This window comes from Eschscholzia californica, unplaced genomic scaffold (assembly GCF_041429995.1).
Source record: "Eschscholzia californica isolate CP2 unplaced genomic scaffold, dmEscCali1.0.p SCAF_4, whole genome shotgun sequence".
NCBI lineage: Eukaryota > Viridiplantae > Streptophyta > Magnoliopsida > Ranunculales > Papaveraceae > Eschscholzia > Eschscholzia californica.
This window is the reverse complement of record NW_028238461.1, coordinates 16,679,071-16,704,031: the sequence shown is the minus strand read 5'-3', so window position 1 is coordinate 16,704,031 and position 24,961 is coordinate 16,679,071. Positions and strand designations below refer to the sequence as shown.

The 24,961-nt window shown below is 33.5% G+C and overlaps 1 pseudogene across 1 annotated transcript; it reads left to right on the top strand.

The window, feature by feature from the left end:
• Positions 1 to 23,379: 23,379 nt before the first annotated feature.
• On the top strand, positions 23,380 to 24,961 carry LOC147543249 (AP2/ERF and B3 domain-containing transcription factor RAV1 pseudogene; annotated as a pseudogene). Its single transcript, XR_015224256.1, has one exon. The product of XR_015224256.1 is annotated as an AP2/ERF and B3 domain-containing transcription factor RAV1 pseudogene (transcript).

Sequence of the window (24,961 nt, the reverse complement as noted above, 5' to 3'; positions counted from 1 at the left end):
ATTAACTAACCAAGGAACTGAAGATTGGGTTCCGCCCTAAAATCTATCCTCATGAGTGTTAACATCTATCCTTTTTCGGAACACTCTGAAGTTATAAAAGTGTCAAAATATGCCAACCACCGGTAGTCCAGTTGGTCAGTGCATTTACTCTGTAATGTAGAGGTCTCAGGTTCGAACCCATGAAAGTGCAAATCCGGGAATATTGAACTTGGGTATAAATAAAGTAGTTTATGTAGGTTTTAGGTCATTTCATTCGTCAGGCTATAGGCCATTTAATTCGTCGGACTCTAGGCTCAGTAGTATTTCTGCAGTCATTGTGCTTATCACATCGTCTCGATGTATCAATGCCTTGTAACGACTAACATAGATCGTAGTCGATTTCTCAAAAAAAAAAGTGTCAAAATATATTGTTTTTTTTTTTTGAACTGCGATTCAATAAATCAAAGAAACATTCGTCCAATACAACCATATACAGGACTAAATGAGCAAATAACAACAACAAACGAGTTCTACTGAGGTACCAATTCCTCATAAGCAAGCAAATGTGGGGCCGAATTTGAATTTCAGTTACAATAAGACACTTCAGCGTGAATATCTCGCATCAGCACACGTAGCTGGGTGATGTCGTTTCTTAGTTGCCATGGGGGCTCGGCTTGGCCGTCCGGTGGGAGGGTCACCATGAATCTCGAATCTCCTTCAATTTGGACGACACCTTAAATTCGCAATTTTAGTCATTTCAAGCCCTAATCTAAAATCTCTCATCTCGCTATGAAGAGCCGAAATTGGAGAAAACCGCACAGTTCTAGCTTCGGTAACTTCTCCATCATTGTTTCTCAGCATTGCCGCCGCTGCTGCTCCTTCTGATCGAAACGCACCATCAACATTGATCTTAAAAGGTCCCTGATGTGGTGGTATCCATTGATTAACCTGCATATTAAGATCATTGGGATAGATAGATGAAAGATTATGATTTCGTAGAAGCTCCATCTTCGTCAACCACCAGATACGAGGCAGATCTATTCTTTTGTTTCTGAAATGGACTTCATTCTGGTGTTTCCACCACTGCCAAAGCAGATAAGTATACATATACCATATTTCATTAGCTTCTTCTCCTCTGTTAAGTAGATTCTTAAGATTCTCGACTGGATCTATGTCTAAGAGAATCTCTAATGCAAAACTCAATCTTAGAAACTCGGAGTGCCACATAGGATTTTCTGAGTTTTTCTTAGAAAATCATCTCTAATGCAAAACTCAACTAAGATTTCAAAGATGATGTGTCGAGAGTGAAATAGAGATATCTCAAGAGGACACTCTATTTTCAGAGTGTCCTCTTGAGATATCTCTAATTGTCCAAATCATCAATATTTAAATTTCAACCAATAGAAATCAATTCTTCATATATTTCCAAAATAACGAATTACTTTTTTACAAAAATAACCATGACATGTAAGTAAAATAAAAGAGTTTAGAGTGTTGCATTGGAGACATACAAGAATTGAGGATCTCTATTTTCGACACCTATGAGTGAGAATCTCAATTGGAACTCGACAAATAGAACGAATAGAGATTTTTTTGAGTTTTGCATTGGAGATGCTCTAAGAGCATCAAATCATGATTGTTAGTCAAAGAAATTAAAGAGGCCAGACAGTTACACGTACCAAATAAGTGATTGTGAGTTTCTACTTCTTGTGTGTTACACATTTTGCACTCCTGATTTATATAAGTGATTCTTCTTCCAATCTTTGATAGTGTTGCTAAACCTTCATGCAGTAATTTTCATATAAATAATTGTATTTTTGGATCCATATGTTTTTTATGCCATAATTTAGTCTATGTAAATGATGTGAGATTGTCAGGTAGAATTGGTCCCTCTTTGATCATTGAGTAGTAGGATTTTGATGACCCCTCCAAATTAAATTGTCAAAAAACACCAAATGACACTAGTTTATATTGAAAATGTAAATTTGGGTGACCATTATTTCCTTATTAATATCAAGTGGGAGAGAGCAAGTGGTCAAAAGTTGACTTTCTCTTCTCACTAAATCCTAAACATTAACATCACGTTGAAGTGATACTATGGTAACTATTAACGTGTTAAGATACTAACCACATCTTGTTTAACAAAAAAAAATACTAACCACATCTCAAGATGGGGAGGAAAATATCCATAAATTTTTTTTTTTTTGAAAATCAAACTTTATTTAAAGGCCACTGTTTTGGGAAAAGCACTAAAGTTTCCGAGAAAGACGGTGGAAAACAAAAAAAATTAAACCAAACACTCTTTTAATGTCGCCGGAAAAAGTCGCCGGCCGGATGTTGCCGGCGACTTCACCATCTTCTCTTCTCTTTCTCTCTCTCTCTCTTCTCCCTCTCTTCTCCCTCTCTTCTCCCTCTCTTCTCCCTCTCTTCTCTTTCTTCTCTTTCTCTCTCTTTCTTCTCTCTTTCTCTCTCTTTCTTCTCTCTTTCTTCTCTTTCTTCTCTTTCTCTCCGGCGAAGGGGAGGAGCCCCTTCGCCGGAGCTCGTCTGGTTTGATCAACAAACCAGACGAGATCTGGTTTCGTCTAGAAACCAGACCTCCGGCGAAGGGGCTCCTCCCCTTCGTCAGAGATGGAGAGGAGAAAAAAAAAAAAACTTTGTCGCCGGAGATGATGGAGTCGTCGGAGATGGTGGAGTCGCCGGAGAAAAGAAGAAGAAGCTGAAAAGGATTTGGTTGTTTGGGAGAAATAAAAAAAATCAATTTTTTTTTGTTTCCACCCAAAACTTCACACCCCGGAAACTATATAGCTTTCCCCAAAGCGTTGGCCTATTTAAATGCCAATAGGCTAATGAGAATTGCATCATGAAGTTAAACAACAAAGACACAACCAAAATCGGACAAACAAGATAAGTTATCTTACTTGGGGTGTCGCTAGAGCTGCCTGATCTAACTGGTGGGCTACTTCTGGTGCAGTCGCCACTAACCATCTGAGGGTAGTTTTAAAACCGATGCTTCTTTCACCTTCTTCTCTTCTCGCTGTCAATCGTCGGTGTGCAAATCTTCGGTTTGCGTCTCTGATTCCGGTACATCGGTAGAGAAAGTTGTAAGTTGATGAAGAAACTCCCAATAACTCTCTCTTCTTCCTTCCGGAGGAACTTTAGAGAGATATTCCAATAAAAAAATTTCTTCGCTAATCTAATTGAAAATCAATTGACTGGAGAAGATCTAGACATTATATTACTTGTACTAGATTGTCCTTCTCTTATGTAGGACTATTCTCACACGATCTTCTCATGTAGCATTCTTAAGCCTAACACATTTTTTTGGGATGACGTAGAGAGTAGTACGTGAGCTTCTAAACCTATCACATCTGGGTTAAAGTCCGAAACTATGTTAAGTTTGTAGCTATCCAACTAAAAAACAATTAGCAATGAGTAGAGAGAACCTAGACATTATATTTTTGGTTACTAGATCAACATTCCTTTTTTTTTTTTAAAAATCTAACATTCTTCATTGTTAAATAATCCCCCTACTCCTCTACAAAAATCTACTACTATTTCCTAACAAAAACCTTGATTAGATAACATAGATAAATTACAATTTAAGACAAAATTTTGATATAAATTTAATTTCAAATGGTTTATTTAGGACAATGTGTTAGCAGTAGCCTTAAATAACTAAGTTCAGCTAAGAGAATATACTTGAGCTCTAGTTTATATACTGTAAATTTTCGAACTATCTTGTGTCTGATACATAAGTTAAGTTCTACAATTGTTAACTAGCATTTATGTGAGTTTAAGCTCATTATATCATTATTTATATCACTTTATTGGTTAACTTGTTAATAGTTAATTATTTTCCCGTCAAATAACCGTTATATGTGAAAACAGGTTTTGTTAGTTAACGCTTGAACGAAAATGATTTTAGGAGTGTAATCCTAATATTGCTAAATAAATGGGTGTATATACTAAAAGACCTAATTATGAATCTAAAAAATGGACTCTATAGCTCATGTATATAGTTGTTAACTTACCTTTGGATGGGTCAAGTCGAGCCCTACAAGTACAAAAAAGAATAAAATAGTCCTAATTAATGGGTGGAAGATATAAAAACTAAAAAATCAATAGTGTCATACATCAACCGTACCAATAAGTTGTAACGTGTAGGACCAGAGTTTACAAGCGTAAATTCAAAATTTTATGACATCTCCTTGTCAATAAAGAAATTTTCGGCTCCACTGATATAAATCAAAAGGAAAATATCAAAATTATTTTGACTCTAATGGGGACTTCATTGACTCTTTTTTCATTATTTTTTGTTGAACTATAAATAAAATTAATTAACCAAGGTACCATTACAATACAAACTCGCTAAAAGGAAAGGTACAATATTCCATTGACTCTTGCAAATGAAGATATTAAAGTGGGTTGGCTTCACTCATTGACCACTCTTTTACTAGGGTATGAAGTTGATTTTCTCAATATACTTTCAAATACTTCTTTTGTGTTGGGCTTCCAGTGACCCAATTGCTTCCACCCAAATTTACCCAATTATTCATATTTACTTTTTCTGTCCTTATGGCAAAAGTATTCATATTTACTTACCCTACGGGTCTATAGTGTCAAGTAGTTTTCTCCCCTTCTAGCTTTCACGTAGAAGACAACTGCATTAACAACTACCAAAGAAGAGAAGGGGTCCAATATTGCTATACATAATTAAAAACATGATGGGGCTGTTATGAATTCTAGAGCCAATTTAGTAGAGTCGGGACAAAAACATAACGTTTGTTTTAATCGAAGCTTCAGATCTATAGCTTATCTTGAACCTCCAAATCAAAATATTATAGTCAAAGCGGCCGATACATTTCAATAGATGGACTAGTAAGCAGATGCCGAAGGAATATGGGTAAGGAAGGAAGAGAAAACTCTGTAAGATGAGAAATCCTAGATACTTTGAGATGTAAAAGTAGTAACTTGAGGACACAAATATCATCTGACAATAAGTGAACAAACTTTAAATATCAATTATTTGATCATAACATTTCCTTTCTTTTTCAATAATGCCAAAATAAAAATGACTTATTCCAAATTGTGGAATAGTGGGGTTGAGTTTGTCGACAAGTAACCCTCTTAAGAATAGTATTAGCTAGCAATTTATAGTCTTAAAATTCCTCGTAGAAAAGTCGAAAGAAGTTAAACATTTAAACCCTAACCCTAATAAAATTTTTGGTAAGATGTCGAAGTCGTCGCGTGGAAAAGTTGTCACCAGAGCCGCCCCCAAGTTGGCTCTTGAGAGACTGCTGGACTCACTTTTGATAGTATTATTTTGTCTGTGGGTTCCACGTCGGCAACAATACCAAGTGGGACTTTTAATTTGTTGTATGTTGCAATTTGATTATATCTAAATATTGTCTGTTTGTAGCCAATCATCAAGCTTGTTTTTAGTGTGATAATCAAACAAGATATTAATAACTTTCATTTACATTTTAAAAAGATAAATGTGTATCTCTATCTCTTCATCATAATCATGACTCAAGCACTCAGCTAACCTGACATTTGTCGTTCTCTTGAATAACTTCTATACGTCTGATCCAGATTTGTAAGAAAAATGATATGATACGATATTACATTAGACTTGCTACAAGTCTAACTAAGAATCAACTACCCACTAAAAGTAAAAAATCCACCAATCGAAAGAAAGGACGTTAATTTAAAACAGAAACTACTAACTTCGTGTACGTCTGAAGTAGACTTTGAATTGTAGTAATTTAAACAAACGAAGATCAAGTAATACTTCCTATTCGTCAAAATGAAAAAAAAAAAAAAAAAAAAAAAAAAGTAATAATTCCTATATTTGAGATATAGGCATATGGCCTTCTTGCTTGTCAGTAAATTCATTAAATATTGATTTTATTGTAAGTTCCTGTCCTCTACCAAACAAACAGAAAAAGGGTTAGCTGGTATTTGAATTTTGAAATTATTAAAAGTTACATTAAGTGGGCTTCCGAGTTTTGACCACATATAACATGCATTATTTTGATTTCCAAATAAAATAGTGAAAATTTCATCAAAAAAAAATAAAAATAAAATAGTGGAACCCCACTTAAAATTATACGACTAAAACATAAGATATTACAATGAAAAGTCCTTTATAATGAGTGAATCCCCGAGTTACAAGTAGTTTGATTTTTCATTAGGTCAAATTATGATGGCAACCTTCCCCTCATGCTAACTATTACTAATTATATAAAATAAGTGGTGTTCTTTCTCTCTGCCAGTTTCCTAATTATATAAAATAAGTGGTGTTCATTTGTAAAAAAAAGTTTCCTAATTAAAAGAACATGATATGTGCTACATATTTTACTATCGTATCGTAAATCTTATATGGAAATGATATGTCTTAAGAAGCTCGCAGTGAGCAACAAGAAATCCAACAAACAATGTATTTTATGTATATTTATATATTCTTCACTTTTATTGACACCTCATTAATTATAAAAAATCTCAAATATCTTTAACTCCTTCCCCAGATAATGATTGTTTTATTTATTATTATACTATAGTTATGGTACAATTTTGGGTGGTTACTTGGGAAATTGGGTGGAATGACCTTTAACTAAAGGGTTTTTGTTGGAATGACCCAAGTTTCTTAAAACCTCTCAAATGACCTAATCTTGGCATTTTAGGCCAAAATTGCCCTCCTATATATATTAGAGTCCAGAAAGTATAGACTCTGAATTTGCTAAAACCCACAAGCCAGAACCGAGAATAGGGGATTCTCTCTCTATAATCTTTGTTCGAAATTTGTCATCTTTAATCCATTCCACCATTTCTTGTTCGAATTTTTTGGATGAAATCGTTGAAATTGAGTGTAAATCTTGAAGCATCTTGAATCTTTCCACTTTTCTAGGGTTTCTCTCTCAAATCTCTTCTTGTTCTTCACCGAAAATTTGGGGAAAACTTTTGCTCGGTTAGGGTTTCTATAATTGTTGAGGTAAGTTCATCTTGGCTAGGGTTTTGGAAATTTCAACTTCATTGTTACTTTGTTTCATATTATGTGTAGCTTGTTTGGTTTTGTATAGGGTTTTTGACTGATTTAGGTATTGTTCATCTTGCTAAGGTTTTAACTTGTTTGAACTTAATGATTACATTATTTAGTTCAACAAAAAAAAAATGATTACATTATTTTATCTTATGTTTTGGTTGTTTGTCCATTTTTGTATGTCAAGTTCATCTTATGTGTTGTTAATTTTTCAATTTTGGCTACGGTTTTACCTTAATCTTTTGTATTGGTTACTTTGTTTAACAATGTTCACCATGTGTTTGTTAATAGTCCTCAATGAACTGAAGTATTGTTCATGTTTGTTGAAGTTTGTTCTTACTTCATCTTTATTATTACAGTTATTTATCTTATGTATTGCTTATTTGTCAATTTATATGTGAAGAATCAAAATGATGAAAATATTGAAAGTAATCTTGTATATGTTACAGTCGCGACTGAGTCTGAATTAGTCTAGACAGAGTCTGAAAACCTAATTTGCGACCCACATGCCAACTTGGACACTTCCTAGTTTGATTTTCTATACACTATATTATTGGTAACATTTCTAGATAGCGTCCATTAAAATGATCTGATTATTACCAGTCCATCAATCTTCTTATTCTACTTCTTTATAATCTTATTCTACTTATTCATTATTTACAGATTGCAGTAAAAGATAGACAAAGTGGGAGGATTTAACAACGGTATTTGCGCTAGTTGTCGAGATTCGGGTCATAAATAGGTTGAATGTGTCTGCAATATGGAGAAGGTGTAGTCCAATGATTAAAGGTGAAAAATAATGAAAATCATGGCAAGTATTTTTTCAATTGCTCGATACGTTGCAAATATTTTAAGTGGGATGAGAACGAGACATCGGGAACAATTGAGACTAATGAAAATAGATCATTTAACGGGGCAGTGAAGGAGGACGAAATTGCTCAACTCGAGCATATGTTTGAAAATTTGTTCCAAATAACTGAGAAAAAAGATTTAGAGAGTACAACTATCTTTGTTTCAATGAAGAAAAGTAATTTGTGAAGCCCCTTTATGCATCTCCAATAAAAGATATTCGAATGTAGTAGGACATTTTATTTGTTGCATTGTGAATTTGTTGTATGTGTGTGGATATTTCAAGACGTCAATTGATATTCTTCCGAGGATGTCAAACTTGTACAACATTGTATGAAAACATTGCAACAGTCTAGACTCAATACTGCAGGAGTCTAGACTCAGAATGCAAGAGTCTAGACTCAAACTGTAAGATTCTAGACTCAAAACTGCAGGAGTCTAGACTCAGAATGTAAGAGTCTAGACTCAAAACTGCAGGAGTCTAGACTCAGACTATGTCGAGGACTCTTTCGATTAGTCTAGACTCAGTTGAAATTGCGGCGGTTGTTCATTTAGAAGAGCTTCAGTCTGTTAAAATGTGGTCAGAAGATGTTTTAATGAGCAATAAATGATTGTTTATTTGTATCCTCGAACAATATCTTTTGGAAGGAGTCGACATCTATCTTGTGCCTATTCTGTTACAACGACGACACACAATTATGTTTAAATTTTTTTAATGTTGTGTCAATTTTTCATAGATCTTTTGTTGTAAGCACACTTACAATTTTACTTTGTTTTTAAATAATCTTAATACATATGAGGTTATTATTTTATAAGTAATTGTTCATATCGAATTATTTAGAGAAAGTTACAATGCTAGCAGGTCTGTCCAGACTCTGTCTTGACATGTCTAGACTATGTCTGAACTATGTCGTGATGTATTTGTATGTGATTGAGTTTCATTTAAATTGTTGTAATGTGGTTCCTATACTGTAATATAGTCAAATAAATCAACTAATTATTTTTTTTTATTGTTTTCAAACTATTACATTAGTATTAAGTGTGGAACACCATAGTAGGTTACACCAACTATGGAACTAATAATAATAATCATTGTTTGTTCTTCGCATACATCATTAACTGGAATAGTTTAATCTCTGGTACAAATATCTTGTTATGCACACAAGGTCTGACCTAACTCATCAACCCACAGACGTACTCAATATCGATGGTGATGTTGTAGCCATTATGTCTCAGATGGGTGAATCTGACTTCAATCGGTGAATGAGATTATATATTCTCATGGGACCTTTATCTTGCATAAGAAATTAAAAAATATGAGGTGGAAATTTAGATGAAATAATTTAAGTATGGTACTTACAAAAGTCCATTATGTATATTTCCTTCTAGATGTTTTTGAAAGCTCAATTTTTTTTCTCAAATTTAAATAATAGGATTTCATTTTAGGATGAGGGAGGTGGACTAGGAGAACCCACGGGGACAATATCATTAGGAAGTAACAACGATAGAGTTTCAAATACTGATTTACATTTTTTCACTGAGCACTAACGGTAATTCTCCTGTTTGTACAAATTACTACTAGAATGTACATAAAACAACATCAATACAGACTAAACAATTAGAACTTAAATAAAATGAAATATATAAAACACACTGCAGCAGTCTAGGCTCACGCTGCAACAGTCTAGACTCACGCCGCAGAAGGCTAGACTCACGCCGCAGAAGTCTATTATAGAAATTGATGTTACTAAATTCTACCACTTATACACTTTTAATAACTCATCTCTGAATTCAACATAAACTACCATAAACTTTTAATAAGTCAATTTCAAAGAACAATCCGAAAAAATAAATATATTACAATTGAAGATGTATTAAGGATTCGTATCATAGTATCAAATAATAATAACTTCAATCCGAAAGAGCCGATCCAACACATTTCTTTGAGTGCTCAACCTGCAATTTTAAGTTCATAATACTTATGTCAGATATCTACAGAAACACCATGCAATGTATGTGTTCAAGTAGGAACTTTTCTTTATGTGGTTTACAACCTAACTCATCATTTTCTCGGATATCTTGTTCTTCTTTAATCTCGAAGCAACTCAAATTAACCATATAATCTTCCTAGTCGGCATAAAATCATTATTCACGCATATTAAAACTACTACCAACCACAACAACACAGACAAAAACATAACATCGTAATGGTAATGGAAATCATTAAAGCTTAATGAACACGACTATCATAATTAATATTCCTATATTACCAACAGTTTTGATTAGGTATTGTTATTACACTTAATAGGAAGTTAAACTAGTTATGTGATTACTAAAATGGGCAATTTATAGTTGTTCAAGTGCACCCGTGTATGCCTCTAAATCGAAGTAATCACAGTGATAACTTAATGGTAATATGGTTGATTTTATCATTGAGGAATATTAACAAACATTTAGGGGACATTGTAAAATATTAGCAAACAAGGCATACATAAAAGATACATTGCACCATGAATATAAAATGGAACCTATCTAACCCTAACCAAGATAAAAACCTGCACATGTAAGAAATCAATACTTAGGTAAAGATGTATTAAGCTTATGGGAATAACACTAGTCACACAACCATGTTTTATCAAGTTACCTGCCATTATGGAATTTCAGCAACCTCTTTTATTGTTGAGATGAGTATTGCTCCAATTGATTGTTGGATCTACTCAACCTAATTCTATAGTGTGTGTGTTGATAAACCCTAGTTATTTTTTAGGTCAATCGGTGAAGAAAAACTAGCGGATGTGTACTGCTGCAATAGATTGGAAGTTAGAAAACCCTGGGCAAGTGCGAAGATGGAAGATTGAAAGAGTAAATCTTTCTATTTTCGGTGAAAATTTTGAAGAACAAAGGAAAAGTGAAACCTAAGTTGAAAGGGAGGAGCAACTCTCAGTTCTGGAATTGAAAAATTTGAGGTCTAGATTTTCTAGACTCATTTTTATAAAAGGGTAATTGTGGGAGAAAAGGAAAAAATGAGGTTATTTTGACAATCTCCACAAAATTAAGGTCATTTTACCAAAGTCTTCTTGGTCAAGGGTCATTTAACCCAATTTCCCTGGTTTCTTGCTGATTTTGGTGGTCCTCATAAGTCAACAAAACCAACTACCAAAATAAAATAAAGTAAAAAATGTGCTAGTTGCTTAAAGGTGCTATATTTTGATAAATATTATTTTATCATATTTTGTGATAAAATAACTTGATTTGACCTAGTTGCTTAGTACTTTTTTTGTTGGAGAACCTAGTTGCTTAGTTAGTCCATTACTTAAACTTTTATGAATTTCACTCATATATTATCACGTGGTTCGACCTTTTCTCCTCCACGCGGATTTTGAAGATATTAATGGGTAACCGCAGTTTGGGCCAAATCTTCATTTCAGGCTTCGGAATGGGTGGGAGATCATCAATAGGTAAAAAGAAAAATAGACCGGAGACCTACAGATTGAAAATGACATTTTACTCTTATGTCTAGTCTGACGTACAGAGAAAATGATGTACTAAAATTAGTATGTCATGAATAGATATTTAGGTACTATGATATAAATCATAATACGTCGTGAAAAGTACAGAATTTGTAGAGAAAAAAAACCCAAAAATGAATATGATCGTTCGTGTTCATAATGTATTATGAATAACAATATTTTGTTTTGCTTCTTCGTAATGTATCATTTGTTGTCATAGCGTACTACACGAAAAACAAAAATAGTTCAGAAGAAAAGACGATTTTGTAAATTGAGTTGAAGAATGAATGAGTGAAAAACCCAAAAATTTAGACTCTAATAGGAAAAAAACCCACTCAAAAATAATAAGAGTTAATTCCTATATGGCCCCTACTTTGTGACCAGCTTCCTTTATGGCCCCCTTTTTTTTCGTAAATTCAAATATGGCCCCCTATTTTCAAGTAAATGTCATTACTACCCTTCTTAATTTTAAATTTAAAACATTTAAAAAAGATTATTTCCACCTCACCCCTCTCTCTCCCCACCTCATCTCTCTCTACAACTCACACCTCTCTCTCTCTCTCCAATTCACCTCTCTCTCTCTTTCCAACTCACCTCTCTCTCTTCCAACTCACCTCTCTCTCTCTAAAAACTCCGGCGAAGAGAAACCCCCTTCGCCGGAGTTTTTAGAGAGAGAGGGAGAGATGAGAGGAAAATTTTTTTTAAGGTCGCCGGCCGGAAAATTTTCCGGCCGGCGACCTTAATCGGAGAAGATGAAGGTGAGTTGGAGAGAGAGAGAGGTGAGTTGGAAAGAGAGAGAGGTGAATTGGAGAGAGAGAGAGGGGTGAGTTGTAGAGAGAGATGAGGTGGAGAGAGAGAGGGGTGAGGTGGAAATAATCTTTTTTAAATGTTTTAAATTTAAAATTAAGAAGGGTAGTAATGACATTTACTTGAAAATAGGGGGCCATATTTGAATTTACGAAAAAAAGGGGGCCATAAAGGAAGTTGGTCACAAAGTAGGGGGCCATATAGGAATTAACTCAAATAATAATGTCAAAAAAACTCATTTTCTGAACATTTTTCAAAATGTTGACAACATATTTTTTTTCATAATTCCATTTTTATCCTTATATGTTGACAACATATATCATTGTGTTGTTATAAAATGTTGACAATATCTATAATAATGTCCCGACTTATTATAAAATGTTGGCGACATATATAATTATGTTCTTGACAACATATATAATGTATTAGTCAAAATATTATCTGTTCGTTCACGGATTTGTTAAATACAAAGGATAATATGCATAACATTTTAATTTTTGTGAAGGACAAATAAAAAAATGCTTTAGTCTTAATATTTATGTCGAAAGAAAAACAGAAAATGCAGAAACCATTTATTTTTTCACAAGACAAATCGAAAAATGTTGTAGCCAAAATGTTTGTGTCAGTTTGTCTGTGTGAAATGCAAAAGAAAAAAATGCGAAATATTTTGGCAAAACAATGTCTAATCAAAAACGAATTTGTTCAGAAATTTACAAATTGTTGAGACAAACTAAGATTTGTTCAGAAATTTACAAAATTGTTGAGAGCAAACCAAGAATTGTTCAAAATTGTTTTTGACGTTGATTTGGACGGAAAATTTCATTTTGGAGGATAAAATTGTATTTTTACCTACTGGATTTTTTCTTCATTATTATTTAGTATTGGGTCTAAATCTCTTTAACCTCCCCATTTTGGGCCTTATAATTACCGCCCCTATTATACTTGTCATAATGCATTATGAATGCTTATAAAAACATTTTTGAAATAAGACAAATTATTAAACAGTAGTTATAACTCGTGCCTTAGGGCATAGACTGGTGTGTCTGGCAAATCTCAAAAGGTTAATGGTTTTTTACCGATAAATACGGATATGAATAACATCACATTTACAAACAATAAGAAAAAAAACATAAGCAGACACAAAGAAATGGAAAAAAAAAAAAACAAAATAGGTTAATAGTTTTGAAACAAAAAAAAAATGAAATCTTTATTGGTAAGTCGTTTAAAGGAAGAAAAGATTAATTTTGCTTTTATAAGAGGAAAGGAGGAAAAGATTAATTATACTCTTATAACGGGAAATGTGTTCAAGTTGACGTGTACTGGTTAGATGGTTATGAAGAGTGAAAAAGATATAGTTTTGATAAAAAAAATCTAAAACGAATGATGGTTACTCAACAAAAAAAAGAAGAAGAAAATTTGAAGAATTATAAATGTCGTTTAAAGGATAAAACGGTTATGTTGTGAAAAATAAAAGAGAGAAGAAGAAAGACAATAAAAATATAAACCAAGATATAGAGACAAGAAGAAACTAGATTGTATTCTTATGTTTGTGGAGAATTTCTCTACTTTGGTACATTGATACATCTTATCCATTAGCAAGGGACTTTTTTATATAGGCCTTTACATGAGTTACATAATCAATAGAGAGTTGCACAATGATGGTGATTGTATACGAAGTAATGGTGGAGAACTTATGGTAGTGGGAATTACAAACTGTGGTGGTCATCCGCAATAAATCAAATATTTATAACACTCCCCTTGGATGTCTACCACATCAGAATTGCCTTATTAAAACCTTGTTAGGAAATATCTTGTGGAAAAAAATCTTAATGAAGGAAAAAAAAGTACAATATGAAAATGAAATGGATGATGAGGTGGCGAGAGAGAAGATGTGAATGAGAGGTGATGAAATGGACGAGAGAGATGAGGTGTCAAATGTTTTTAATTTTTTTCTTAAGTGAATTCTTTTTGGCTCCAAGTTTGGTCTGAAGTGTTGGGATGTTTTGGGAATTGATTCGTACTAAAGGGGGTCAATTTTGAATTAAAAATCACTTTTATAAGCAGATAAATTATGAAAACAAAAAAATTAATCATTAAAAAACTGACTGTGTTAACAAAAGAGGGTCAAACTTAAATTTACAAAATATAGAGGATCAAAAAGGAATTTGGTCATAAAATAGGGGCCAAAAAATAATATTGTAACTCTTTTATTTTCGTTTTTTTATTTTTATTTTCTGGCTGTCCTATGTTTTTTTTTTTTTTTAATATTGACTACAATGGTCATTACAAATTTATAAAAGCATTGGCGCATTGAAACGATCTAAATAAGCACAATAACTGTCGAATTACTAATGGCCTAAAGTGGACGAAGTTAAATGACCTAAAGCCGACGAAATTAAATAGCCTAAAGCTCATAGAAACTACTTCATTTATACCGAATTCAATATTCCTGAATTTGCACTTCCGTGAGATCGAACTTTATGACTTCCGCATTGTGAAGTAGATGCACTTATCAACTGGAGGCTACCCGTTGTTGGCGCTATCCTGTGCTAGTTTTTTTTTTTTTCATGTTGAAAGGCCCTATATTAGTTGTTTTTTTTTGTTGTTGAAATAGGCACTATGTTAGTTTTTTTTTTTTTTTGTTGAAATGCTATGTTAGTTAGATTGTTTCCCATTTTCCACCAAACTCTATCAAATAAAATCATACAATATATTGGAAAATTGATGCTGATGTTGGCACCGTTTGAATAACGTGTATCTGATGTGGCTGAAGGTTGGACTTTTTCTTTATACATTGCCAAAAGTATTTTATATTCAGATTCTCATGACAAGCCTTTGATTTTAAATAAATATCTATATAACAAAACACATTGGTTGTGACTAGGACAATCTGACTAGGACAGAAAAGATAAAAAAATTGCCAACGGGGATTGGAAGATGACACATTGTATTTGACATTCAAACTTCCCCTTGAATTCAATATCTTCTCTAAAATTAAAATGCTCCTAGAAGATGACTAGGATTACTACATAAACATCTATTGTACATGTTGGTTCTGGTTGACAAATCTAACCCTTTGAATTGCCAACTCGAACGAAATCTAACGGATTTGGGTTATGCATCAATAAACCCCTTCATTAGCCTCCCTTTATTTTAACAGATGCATTCAATTTATTTACCTCAATAATGGTCGGTCAAGTTCCCCATTCATGTTCCTAATTAATAATTGTTTTTCATTTACACGCAAAATCATTCTCCTCCCACCTTCACGTTCAGTTGCTCTCCCCTTCATCAATCTTCATAGGCCTCATCCTCTTACTCTCCCATCAAACTTCTTCAAACAAAATTTATCAAGTGTTCTAATAGGTTATGGTTGAAATTGTTCATTTCTAAATGTAATTCCTGGGAAATTGTTGTTTGGTTTTGGTTTAGAGATTAGGGTTTGAAATTAAGTGATTAAGACATTTATGGAGGTTCTTATCAATTTTGATTAGATCCAATTTAAGATGGGTGAAGAATGTTTTACAATTCCAAGTGAGTTCTTATGTTTCTTTGTTTTTGTTTTTGGTCCAATGGGGAAACTGTTCCTCACAACAACATCAAAATTCATGTTTGGGATTGGGGTATGTAATTTTCATATTTTTTTTACAGGATACAATATATAGTTTCTATCAGGAATTATATTCTTGATAAATTATATATATAGTGAAATACAAAATTTCCTGAAGAAGAAAAATTAATTTTTTTGGGTCTTGGGTAATTACTTTGATCCATATGTTGGGAAGTCTTTTTTTTTTTCGTTTCCAACTTATGAGAAATTATATATTTCAATGATGTCTGATTAAAGTCAAGAGGATCACCCATTGTTGAATTTATGATGTTTGATTCTTAGTTAGCTACACATCGGAAGTAGCTTTTTTTGTTGAAAACATGGGAAGTAGTTAGCCACATAGGAATTGTGTATTCCTTTGAACAAAATATTCTTTAATCTATGCCAGCTACGAATCCTTTTCTTCCTCACTAAATAGCAATTGTACCGATAAAATAATTTAGAGTGACTGAGTGAGACCATTATGACTTTATTGATTTATAGATCTCTCAGCATAAAGTGGGAAACAATAAACTATCCTAACTTGGGTACTCGACATGTTGTTTCACTTCTATTCGGTTACTCCCTAGCCTAATATAATAAATAATACTATGATTTATATGCAGCTTCATGAAATTGTGTATTTATTTATCCTTTTCAATGTTGTTTTTTTTTCAATGTTGTTACTGAGTGAATTTTTCTTATTTTCTCTATAGTCTTCAACTTGAGCGTGGTTAAGCTTATCCAATATGTCTCGAGGTTATCTATTTGACTACTACAATTGGGTTTAAATTATAATTATTTCTTTTTCGTTAGTACATTTTTCTCTTTTACGGTGCAGTATCTCTTTCGTTCGTCGAAAGATACAACAATTCTCAACTTAGATTGGATGAAAGATGCAACAATTCTCAAGTGTAGCCACACAATACATTGGGATTATTTTGGAGAGATGAGGAAACAATGCATAGCAAGCATCTTATTTTCATAAATATATGGGTTAAATTGACGTACCAAGTGATGTATTTGGATTATGATTTTTTAATTTTCCCTATGAACTCAAATCAACCATTAGGTTACTGCTAAACTTAATGGCCAGCGTGATTCCTTGCCTCAAACTTTGAAAATTAGAAAATCATTATCCTAAATCCAGGTCAGTTTTATGGTATAACTCTTAGTACAACTGATGTGTATTAGTTTCTTCTGGTCTATGGTCTGGGAAAGAATAAACAATGAGGTATGGTTGTTTTTTTATCTCCAATTGGACACTCACATGTAAATTATAATCACCTTATATTATTACTAATTGTACTTACATTTGGTATAAGTGTTTTCTCCTTAGCTGGATCCTTTTGTTAGATTTTAGTTATACTCTAACCTAACATATAAGTTTTTCTGTCAGATTGAAGCAACTTGATGGTTCAACACTATCCCAATATAAGGGTGCCTTCACTATTCATGTGTGATATTTTTGTTACTAAAGAATAATTCCCGAAGCCCTTCCACAATAATCTACTAAAACAAACAGTGATTGATGGTTTACTTATAAATCACTATCATAATATAAGTGTGCCTTCACTTTGTCAGCGAAATATGAATCTGCAGACATATCACAAGTTACAATACAACTACAATCAATTGATTATCTTCATAAATGGAAGGAATGGTTTTTTTAGACTTATAAATCTCTATAATTTTCTATTTTTCTTTAAGCTTTTTAGTTTTATAGTTATCTCATTGTACAATTTTCCTAGACTATTTCCAACCAATTTTAATTTTTATTTGTAAGATTTTCCCTCTACTCTTTCTAATCAATTCAAATTTTTATTTGTAAGAATTTTTTGTATTAAGATCTAATTAGTCGTGCCGGAGGCACGGGTTATGTCTAGTATTATAATAAAGAACAAAAACACTTTGAGTAAAAGTGCAAATAAAACAGTATAATTAAATTAAATCAGAGAATCAAACTTGTGATATATCACTGGAAAATCTCAACTATAATTGATTATTAAAAGCAAAATTTGATTCAAAGTATCCTCTCCAACTTTAATAATATAGTTTTATGCATTTTTCACGTTTATAAATCGATATTATGATTTGCAACAGACTGTTTTTGGGCCCAGAGATTCTCAATATGTCAATGTTCACATGGCTAAGGAATAGTGACTTTATTTTACCGAGGAGTAGTGGAAATAAATTGGGGAAACTTCACTGTACATACAAGAAAGAAATCATTGCCTCTTAACAAAAAAAAAAAAAGAAAGAAAGAAATCATTGATTTAGATGTGTATTTTACATGTATTAAAAAGTGTTAGTTGTGAGACTCACTGCAGTTGAAGTTGTCAAATTTTTATCTCTCCACTTGATATTGTCAAAAAAGTAGATTAAGGGTTGATTAGTTTTATAACTTTATTGTAAGCTTAGCATGCCAAGTAGCCATTATACAATGAAAATTACACAAACCCATCAAATATTATTTTCTCTATGTCATGTGACACTGATATGATCTTTCATTATTGTGTTGAATGACATTGATACAATAGTTATAACTGTATCAATGAGGATAATTGTATTTAGTGAGCTCGATTGTAGATGAAACCTGAATTACATGCATGTTGATAGTTGGGCCAAATTGATCATTTTTTTGAAAGAGAGATGCTAGAATCACAAAAGATTTCGACAAAAAAAACTTCCCAGCTGATGTGGCGTTTGTGATTTTCATCTCTCAATGGCCTAGATTTGGTCAAAGTTTGAAACTACACCCGCCACTTCAGTTGGGTACCTTTTTTTGTCAAAATCTTTTGTAACTTTATCATTTCCCTTTTTGAAATCGTATATATTGTTGAGTCTTGACTGTGCGGTTAAAAGAATTTCAAAAAAAAAAAAAATCTATTGACAGGATTATCTATCACTTTAATGGTGTGAAAGATAATTGAAGTGATCAGTATTAAGATATTTATTTAACTATTTCAGATTTAATTATAAATTAATACAATAGAGATATAGTTTTAGATGTGGTCATATCTTAAAGTTGTCTTCTTGATTATTGTCGTAATCTTTATCTTAATATTTTATTAGATTATTTTATAATCTATCTTAATTTGAGGATTACTACAAATATCAACATCAACCTGTAATCATATTTGGTCTATAAAGGTCATAAAATATAGTGCAAGTGACATGGCATAGTAATCCGACGCCAGCAGAAAGAAAAGAAAAACCTTGGCTAGTGGAACCCTAACACCTGATTACAATTGTTAATATTAAAAACGTTTTAATTTGATTAGTTTAGTAATAAAATGTGTTGTAATTAGATACCTAATAGCAGACACAATTTGTTGATTAAGTAAATATTAGATTTAGGTCAACAAAAAAAAAGTAAATATTAGATTTAGAATGGTAGTTGTAAGTGGTGTAGTAGAAAGAGGGTGAGACTAGCAAAATAGGTTTTTATATTACCCTTCCATATGAGCAAACTACCACTATGGGGGAATCTTTAGGCCGACCAGTCGAGACTGCTAGGCGCTACTTGTTTTGCTTTGAAACTCGTCCTAGATTCTACTGAATTGGTTACAACCTCAGTAGATTATATCGTGTGTGTATATATTATCTCTTTATTTTTTAGTCGTTTGGCAAAGTGAGAAAGAGGCTGAAAAATGTATCTATGAAAATTTGAGTGTGATATTAAATAAGATCATATTCAAATAATACACACTGAAAATAAGATCATATCGTCTTTTGAGGAATTTACTTCCTGACAAGTAAAAAATATAATACCGAGTTTTTCGCTTATACAAATAACATTTTAAAGAGCATGCACCTAATTAATGTATATAATTGTAGATATATATTATCAAGTGGGTGTTTGAGTGTAGGACCACCAAGCTAACAAACACATAAAGACCTATTTGAAACAAGTTGGTTTTGCTAGATAAAGTTAGATGGGGTCTTTTATATTTTAAAACAGAGTACTACTACCCAACTTTACTTTTTAAATAAATAAATAAAAAAAAAAGTTAGGGTTAGGAGCCATATTGTACGGAGACAACTACTTAATTAGTTCTTTCAACAACAAAAAACTACTTAATTAGTAAAACAAAACGTGCTATTTCATTCTTTATTATTATTCTTCTTCTTGATCCTGTACAACTGTGCCCATGATAGTAACAAACATCTTCACTATAAAAATCCAGATATTTCCACTGGGGTAGGGGTGTACTCGAGTCGAGCCGAGCCGAACCGAGTAGTAAGATGTTCAAGCTCGGTTCGTGTATTTGACTGTCGAGCTCGAGCTCGTTCGAGTAATTGTCCACTTGTTCAAGCTCGGTTCGTATAAGTTTGAAAGAGCTCGAGCTCGAACTCGAGCTCGCATTGTTTTAAGCTCGTTTATCAAAATACTTCAAATTAAAACTTTCTAAATCATCAAAATACTTCAATGATCATTTGTCACATACAATAATAATGATTAATGATTCATATTCCGATAATTCTTTAATGGTTGATATTTCATGTACAAGTTTCAATACTAATACGTAATTATGTACTATACTATTATAAGAGTATGTTAAACGAGCTGTTCACGAGTAGCTCGTGATACACTAAAGAATATTCAAGCTCGGCTCGTTTATGTAAACGAGCTTGATTTTGAGCTCGTGTTAAGTTCGGACTCGTTAATATTCGAGTCGAGCACGAGCAATAGTTGAGCCGAACTCGAGCAGCTCGTTAAGAGCTCGGTTCGTGTACACCCCTACACTGGGGAATGTGGACCTAATTTACTCCCGTCAAAATATAATCTCAGCCGCCAAAATCTCTTAGGCGTGTAGAGTGGAATTGGGACCTAGACGGTCAGGATCAATTTAAGTTATGTCGGTAGAGAGAAACAATAAATATGATCTAAATCCACCTCACACCATATGTGATTTAAAAATCCACTATTTTGGGAAGCTTTCTTCCATAATGTTTGAAGGGTGAATATAGCCAATAAAACAAAAAAAAACCATGACAAATATGGATCATATCATGTCATATCATTTGGGTTCAGGCATATCATGTCATATAAAGGTTTTCGACAATATCCTGAAACAAATTAAGTCCAAGCTGTCTAAGTGGAACCATTCTTTTCTTTCCCAAGCTGGTCGTACAGTTATTACTTTAGTTGTTTCTTCGGTCGTTCCCCGATCAGATGCAAGGCTTCGCCATTTTCAAAGGCATAAGCAAAAGCCTAGCGACTTTACAAAAGTCTTTCTAGTGGGGAAAGTCTAAAGGTATATGCACCAAAGCATTGTCATATATCTGTCTTCCAAAGAAGCTAGCAGGGCTGGGCATCCATCATACCCATCTTGACAACACATCCGTTCTCAGTAAATTGGCATGACATCTCAAATCGGATCCCGATGCCCTTCGGGTTTAATTCCTAAAAGCCAAATATTTCTCCAACTCTAATTCTCCGGAGCCAGCTAAATCTCATCACTCGTGGAACTAAAAAGTCCTCAGAAAACATTTTGACCAGATCGAGAACCTTATCACTTGGAAAGTGCACACGGGAGACAACATAAACATTTGGACAGACAATTGAATTCCAGGAACATCTAGTCCTGTTCAAAACTCCAACAACTCTAACCTAGTCAAAGTTTCACATCTCGACATCAACAGTCACCCGCAAGCCCCTCCTCCTATCAACTGGAACTTTATTTGCTCTATCCCAACGATTCCTCGTATCCAACTTTTTAAGTGGAAAATTTGTACGAAAGCCCTCCCAGTCCGTGATCGTATAGGTAAGTATATATGAAACTCTTATACATCTCTAATTGTACTGAAATAGAAACCATTGAACATGCACTTTACACTGTCCTTTAGTGACAAATATTTGATTTCACTTTAACATCATATCGACTAATATTGAATCTTTAACAAATTGGATTTTTTCTTGGCAAGATCAGAATCAAATCAGTTACACATCGAACGACATTCACTTTGTTACCATTCTATGGCACATATGAAAACTAGATGCGATCATTGCTTCCAACATACTATTAATAATACTAGTTCGGTGATAAATTTGATTATGACATTCCCTAGAACCAGCAGAGTCCTGACTAAACTTGTTCCTGTATGTCTGGAAAAATGGAAACCCCCTATGTTACCTTACTTAAAAATTAATGTTGATGCATCTTTTACTAATATTGATACAAACATTGGAACTAGTCTAATAGTACACAACGCACAATCAACTTTTGTGGAAGCAAATGTAATTACGACTCGAGCACGAAACAACGAAGAGAGTGACGCAATTGCTATACTACATGAGCTCACTTGGGCAGAGGAAAACAATCACAAGGCAATCATAATAGAAAATGACAATATCTACCTTATTCATCACCTGAAGTACCCGAAACACAAGATCCAATGGCAATTGATGACCCACATCCGAAAAATCAAAGAAATCGGAAATAAATTTTACAACATCAAATTCAATCATACAAATAGAATTCTCAATATCCAAGCCGACAAGCTAGCAAAATGGACTCGCAAGAAGAATAGGCCACAGCCATGAAAAAGATGTACCTTACTTTTTAATGCATATGTATTGTAATATCACTCTTGTCACTTAATAATATTTCACTTTTTAATGCATATGTATTTGTTGTGAAGGCCCTCTTGACGGGCTTTCACGCGATTATTTGTTTACCAGTTGGGGCAGAGTCGGGAGGGTCTACTTCGTTTCCCACGTTCGAGTGGGAAAGGTCTCTCTCTCTCTCTTTCAAAAAATATTAACATTTTAATAAACTTTGTCGAAGTATCAAACACAGTATTTTCAAAGATGGTCAGGAGTTCGAAACTTTAACATCGGTGGAGGTTAGGACACGATGAGATATCATATACCATATTAGTATTATCCTATATTAATTGGGCATTAGGATTTGTTGTCTAAGTGTGACATGTCCTTCCCTTAACAAGAGTAGCAAATTTTTCATCATTTGTAAAAAAAGTTCTACTTGCCACTTTTAATTGAACTGTAGCCAACAACATATTATTGTTGCTTGTTTCTAAAGTCTAGCTTTTGTAAGAGAGAGAAAGAAGAGAGAGAGAGAGAGGTAAGGGGATGAGCAATAGGAGACCATGCTGATGTTGGTCAGAGTATAAGCTGGAAGCATCAAAAGCTCAGGGGGGATGAACTTATTATCCCCCCAAGATAATACAAGGAAAATTAAAGTCATTCACACTCATGTGAATCTTCATCAACTTGCTCTTCTATTGTAGGCCCCATCTCACATTAAAATAACTCCATTAACACACTTGTAACATTATTAGTATTTTCTAAGTTTACTAATCTGTCCCACCACCCCACATTCATTTAGCCATGAATCTTCTTCCCACCATCATCTCTCTCTTTCTAGAATTATATTCTATCTTTCTCTCTCTCTCTCTTTAGATTTTACTCTCCTATACTCTTGACCTACACCTACATCAATACTCCCACACCAACAATAAACCCCACTTGAGACCCACACCAATAACAACCCCATAAAATATTATATCAATTCAAACTTGCTCCTCAATTTGCTTTCCTCCCTATATATACCTATCCCCAACCTTCAATCTCTTACCAATTCATACCCTTCTCCTCTCTCTCTCTCTCTCTCTCTCTCTCTCTCTCTCTCTCTCTCTCTCTCTCTCTCTCTCTCTCTCTCTCTCTCTCTCTCTCTCTCTCTCTATCTTTCTCCCTCTACATCTCTCAAACCCACACTCAAAACATGGATACTAGTTCCATAGATGAAGATACACAAGAGAAGAAATCATCTTCACCACAAATGATGATAATGATACCAATTGATTCAAAACTAAGCAGAATGGGTAGTGGAACAAGTGTTATTATTGATTCCGAAAACGGAGTCGAAGCCGAATCTAGAAAACTTCCTTCATCTCATTATAAAGGAGTAGTTCCTCAACCAAATGGTAGATGGGGTGCTCAAATTTATGAAAAACATCAAAGAGTTTGGTTGGGAACTTTCAATGAAGAAGATGAAGCTGCTAAATCTTACGATATCGCCGCCCGAAGATTTCGAGGTCGTGATGCCGTTACTAACTTCAAGATTCAAGATAATGATATCGAAAATTCTTTCTTGAACTCTCGATCTAAGTCTGAAATTGTTGATATGCTTAGAAAGCATACGTATAATGATGAATTAGAACATAGTAAGCGTAATTACAATAATTCTAGTGGGTCCAAGATTTTAGGTGGATCTGGGTTCGGATCCAGTTTAGACCCGAATTTAGTAATGAAGGCTAGTCGTGGTTATCTATTTGAAAAGGTTGTAACTCCTAGTGATGTCGGTAAGTTGAACCGATTAGTTATACCAAAACAACATGCGGAGAGACATTTTCCGTTGCAAATTGGGTCGGTCTCAAAAGGGGTTTTATTGAATTTTGAAGATAACGAAGGGAAAGTTTGGAGATTTAGATATTCGTACTGGAATAGTAGTCAAAGTTATGTACTTACTAAAGGATGGAGCCGTTTTGTGAAGGAAAAGAGTTTGAAAGCTGGAGATGTGGTTAATTTTCAGAGATCGTCCGGCCCTGATAAACAACTCTATATTGATTGGAAGGAAAGGAAGTTGTCGGTAGGAGAGATAGTGGATCAAGAACGACCCCTTAACCCGGTTCAAACGGGTCATGTGGTTATGTTATTTGGGGTAAATATTTTAAAAGCTAGTGGTAGTGTTAATGATGAGAGTAATATTAGTTGCAACAGTAGTAAAAGAATGGTAGATAATGGAGTTGGGTCATTATCCGCAGTAGAATATTGTTGTAAGAAACAACGTATAGTAGAAGCAGCCTCATAACATCTCTTTGTTTAGGAGTAAAAAAATATCTCTATCTTTTTCATAGGACCCGTTTAATCATGACTTTAACAGTTTGATTTAGTCGCGGTAACCATACAGACAGTAGATAAGTCGATGACTTGATCGTGGAGATATCTTAGGATTTATTTTCACTTCTGTATTTCCTTTTTACGATAAAGACTTTCTTTTCTCTGTCTCTCTAAATAGTTAAGTTGTAAATTGTGGGAGACTTCGAAAATTGGGAATAAGAAAAGTCTATGTAATGTCTTTTTTGTAGGCCAACTTGTTGGATTAACTTGTATATTTAAAAGAAAAGTAGAATAACAAAGCTGAAAAGTCTAAATGAAAA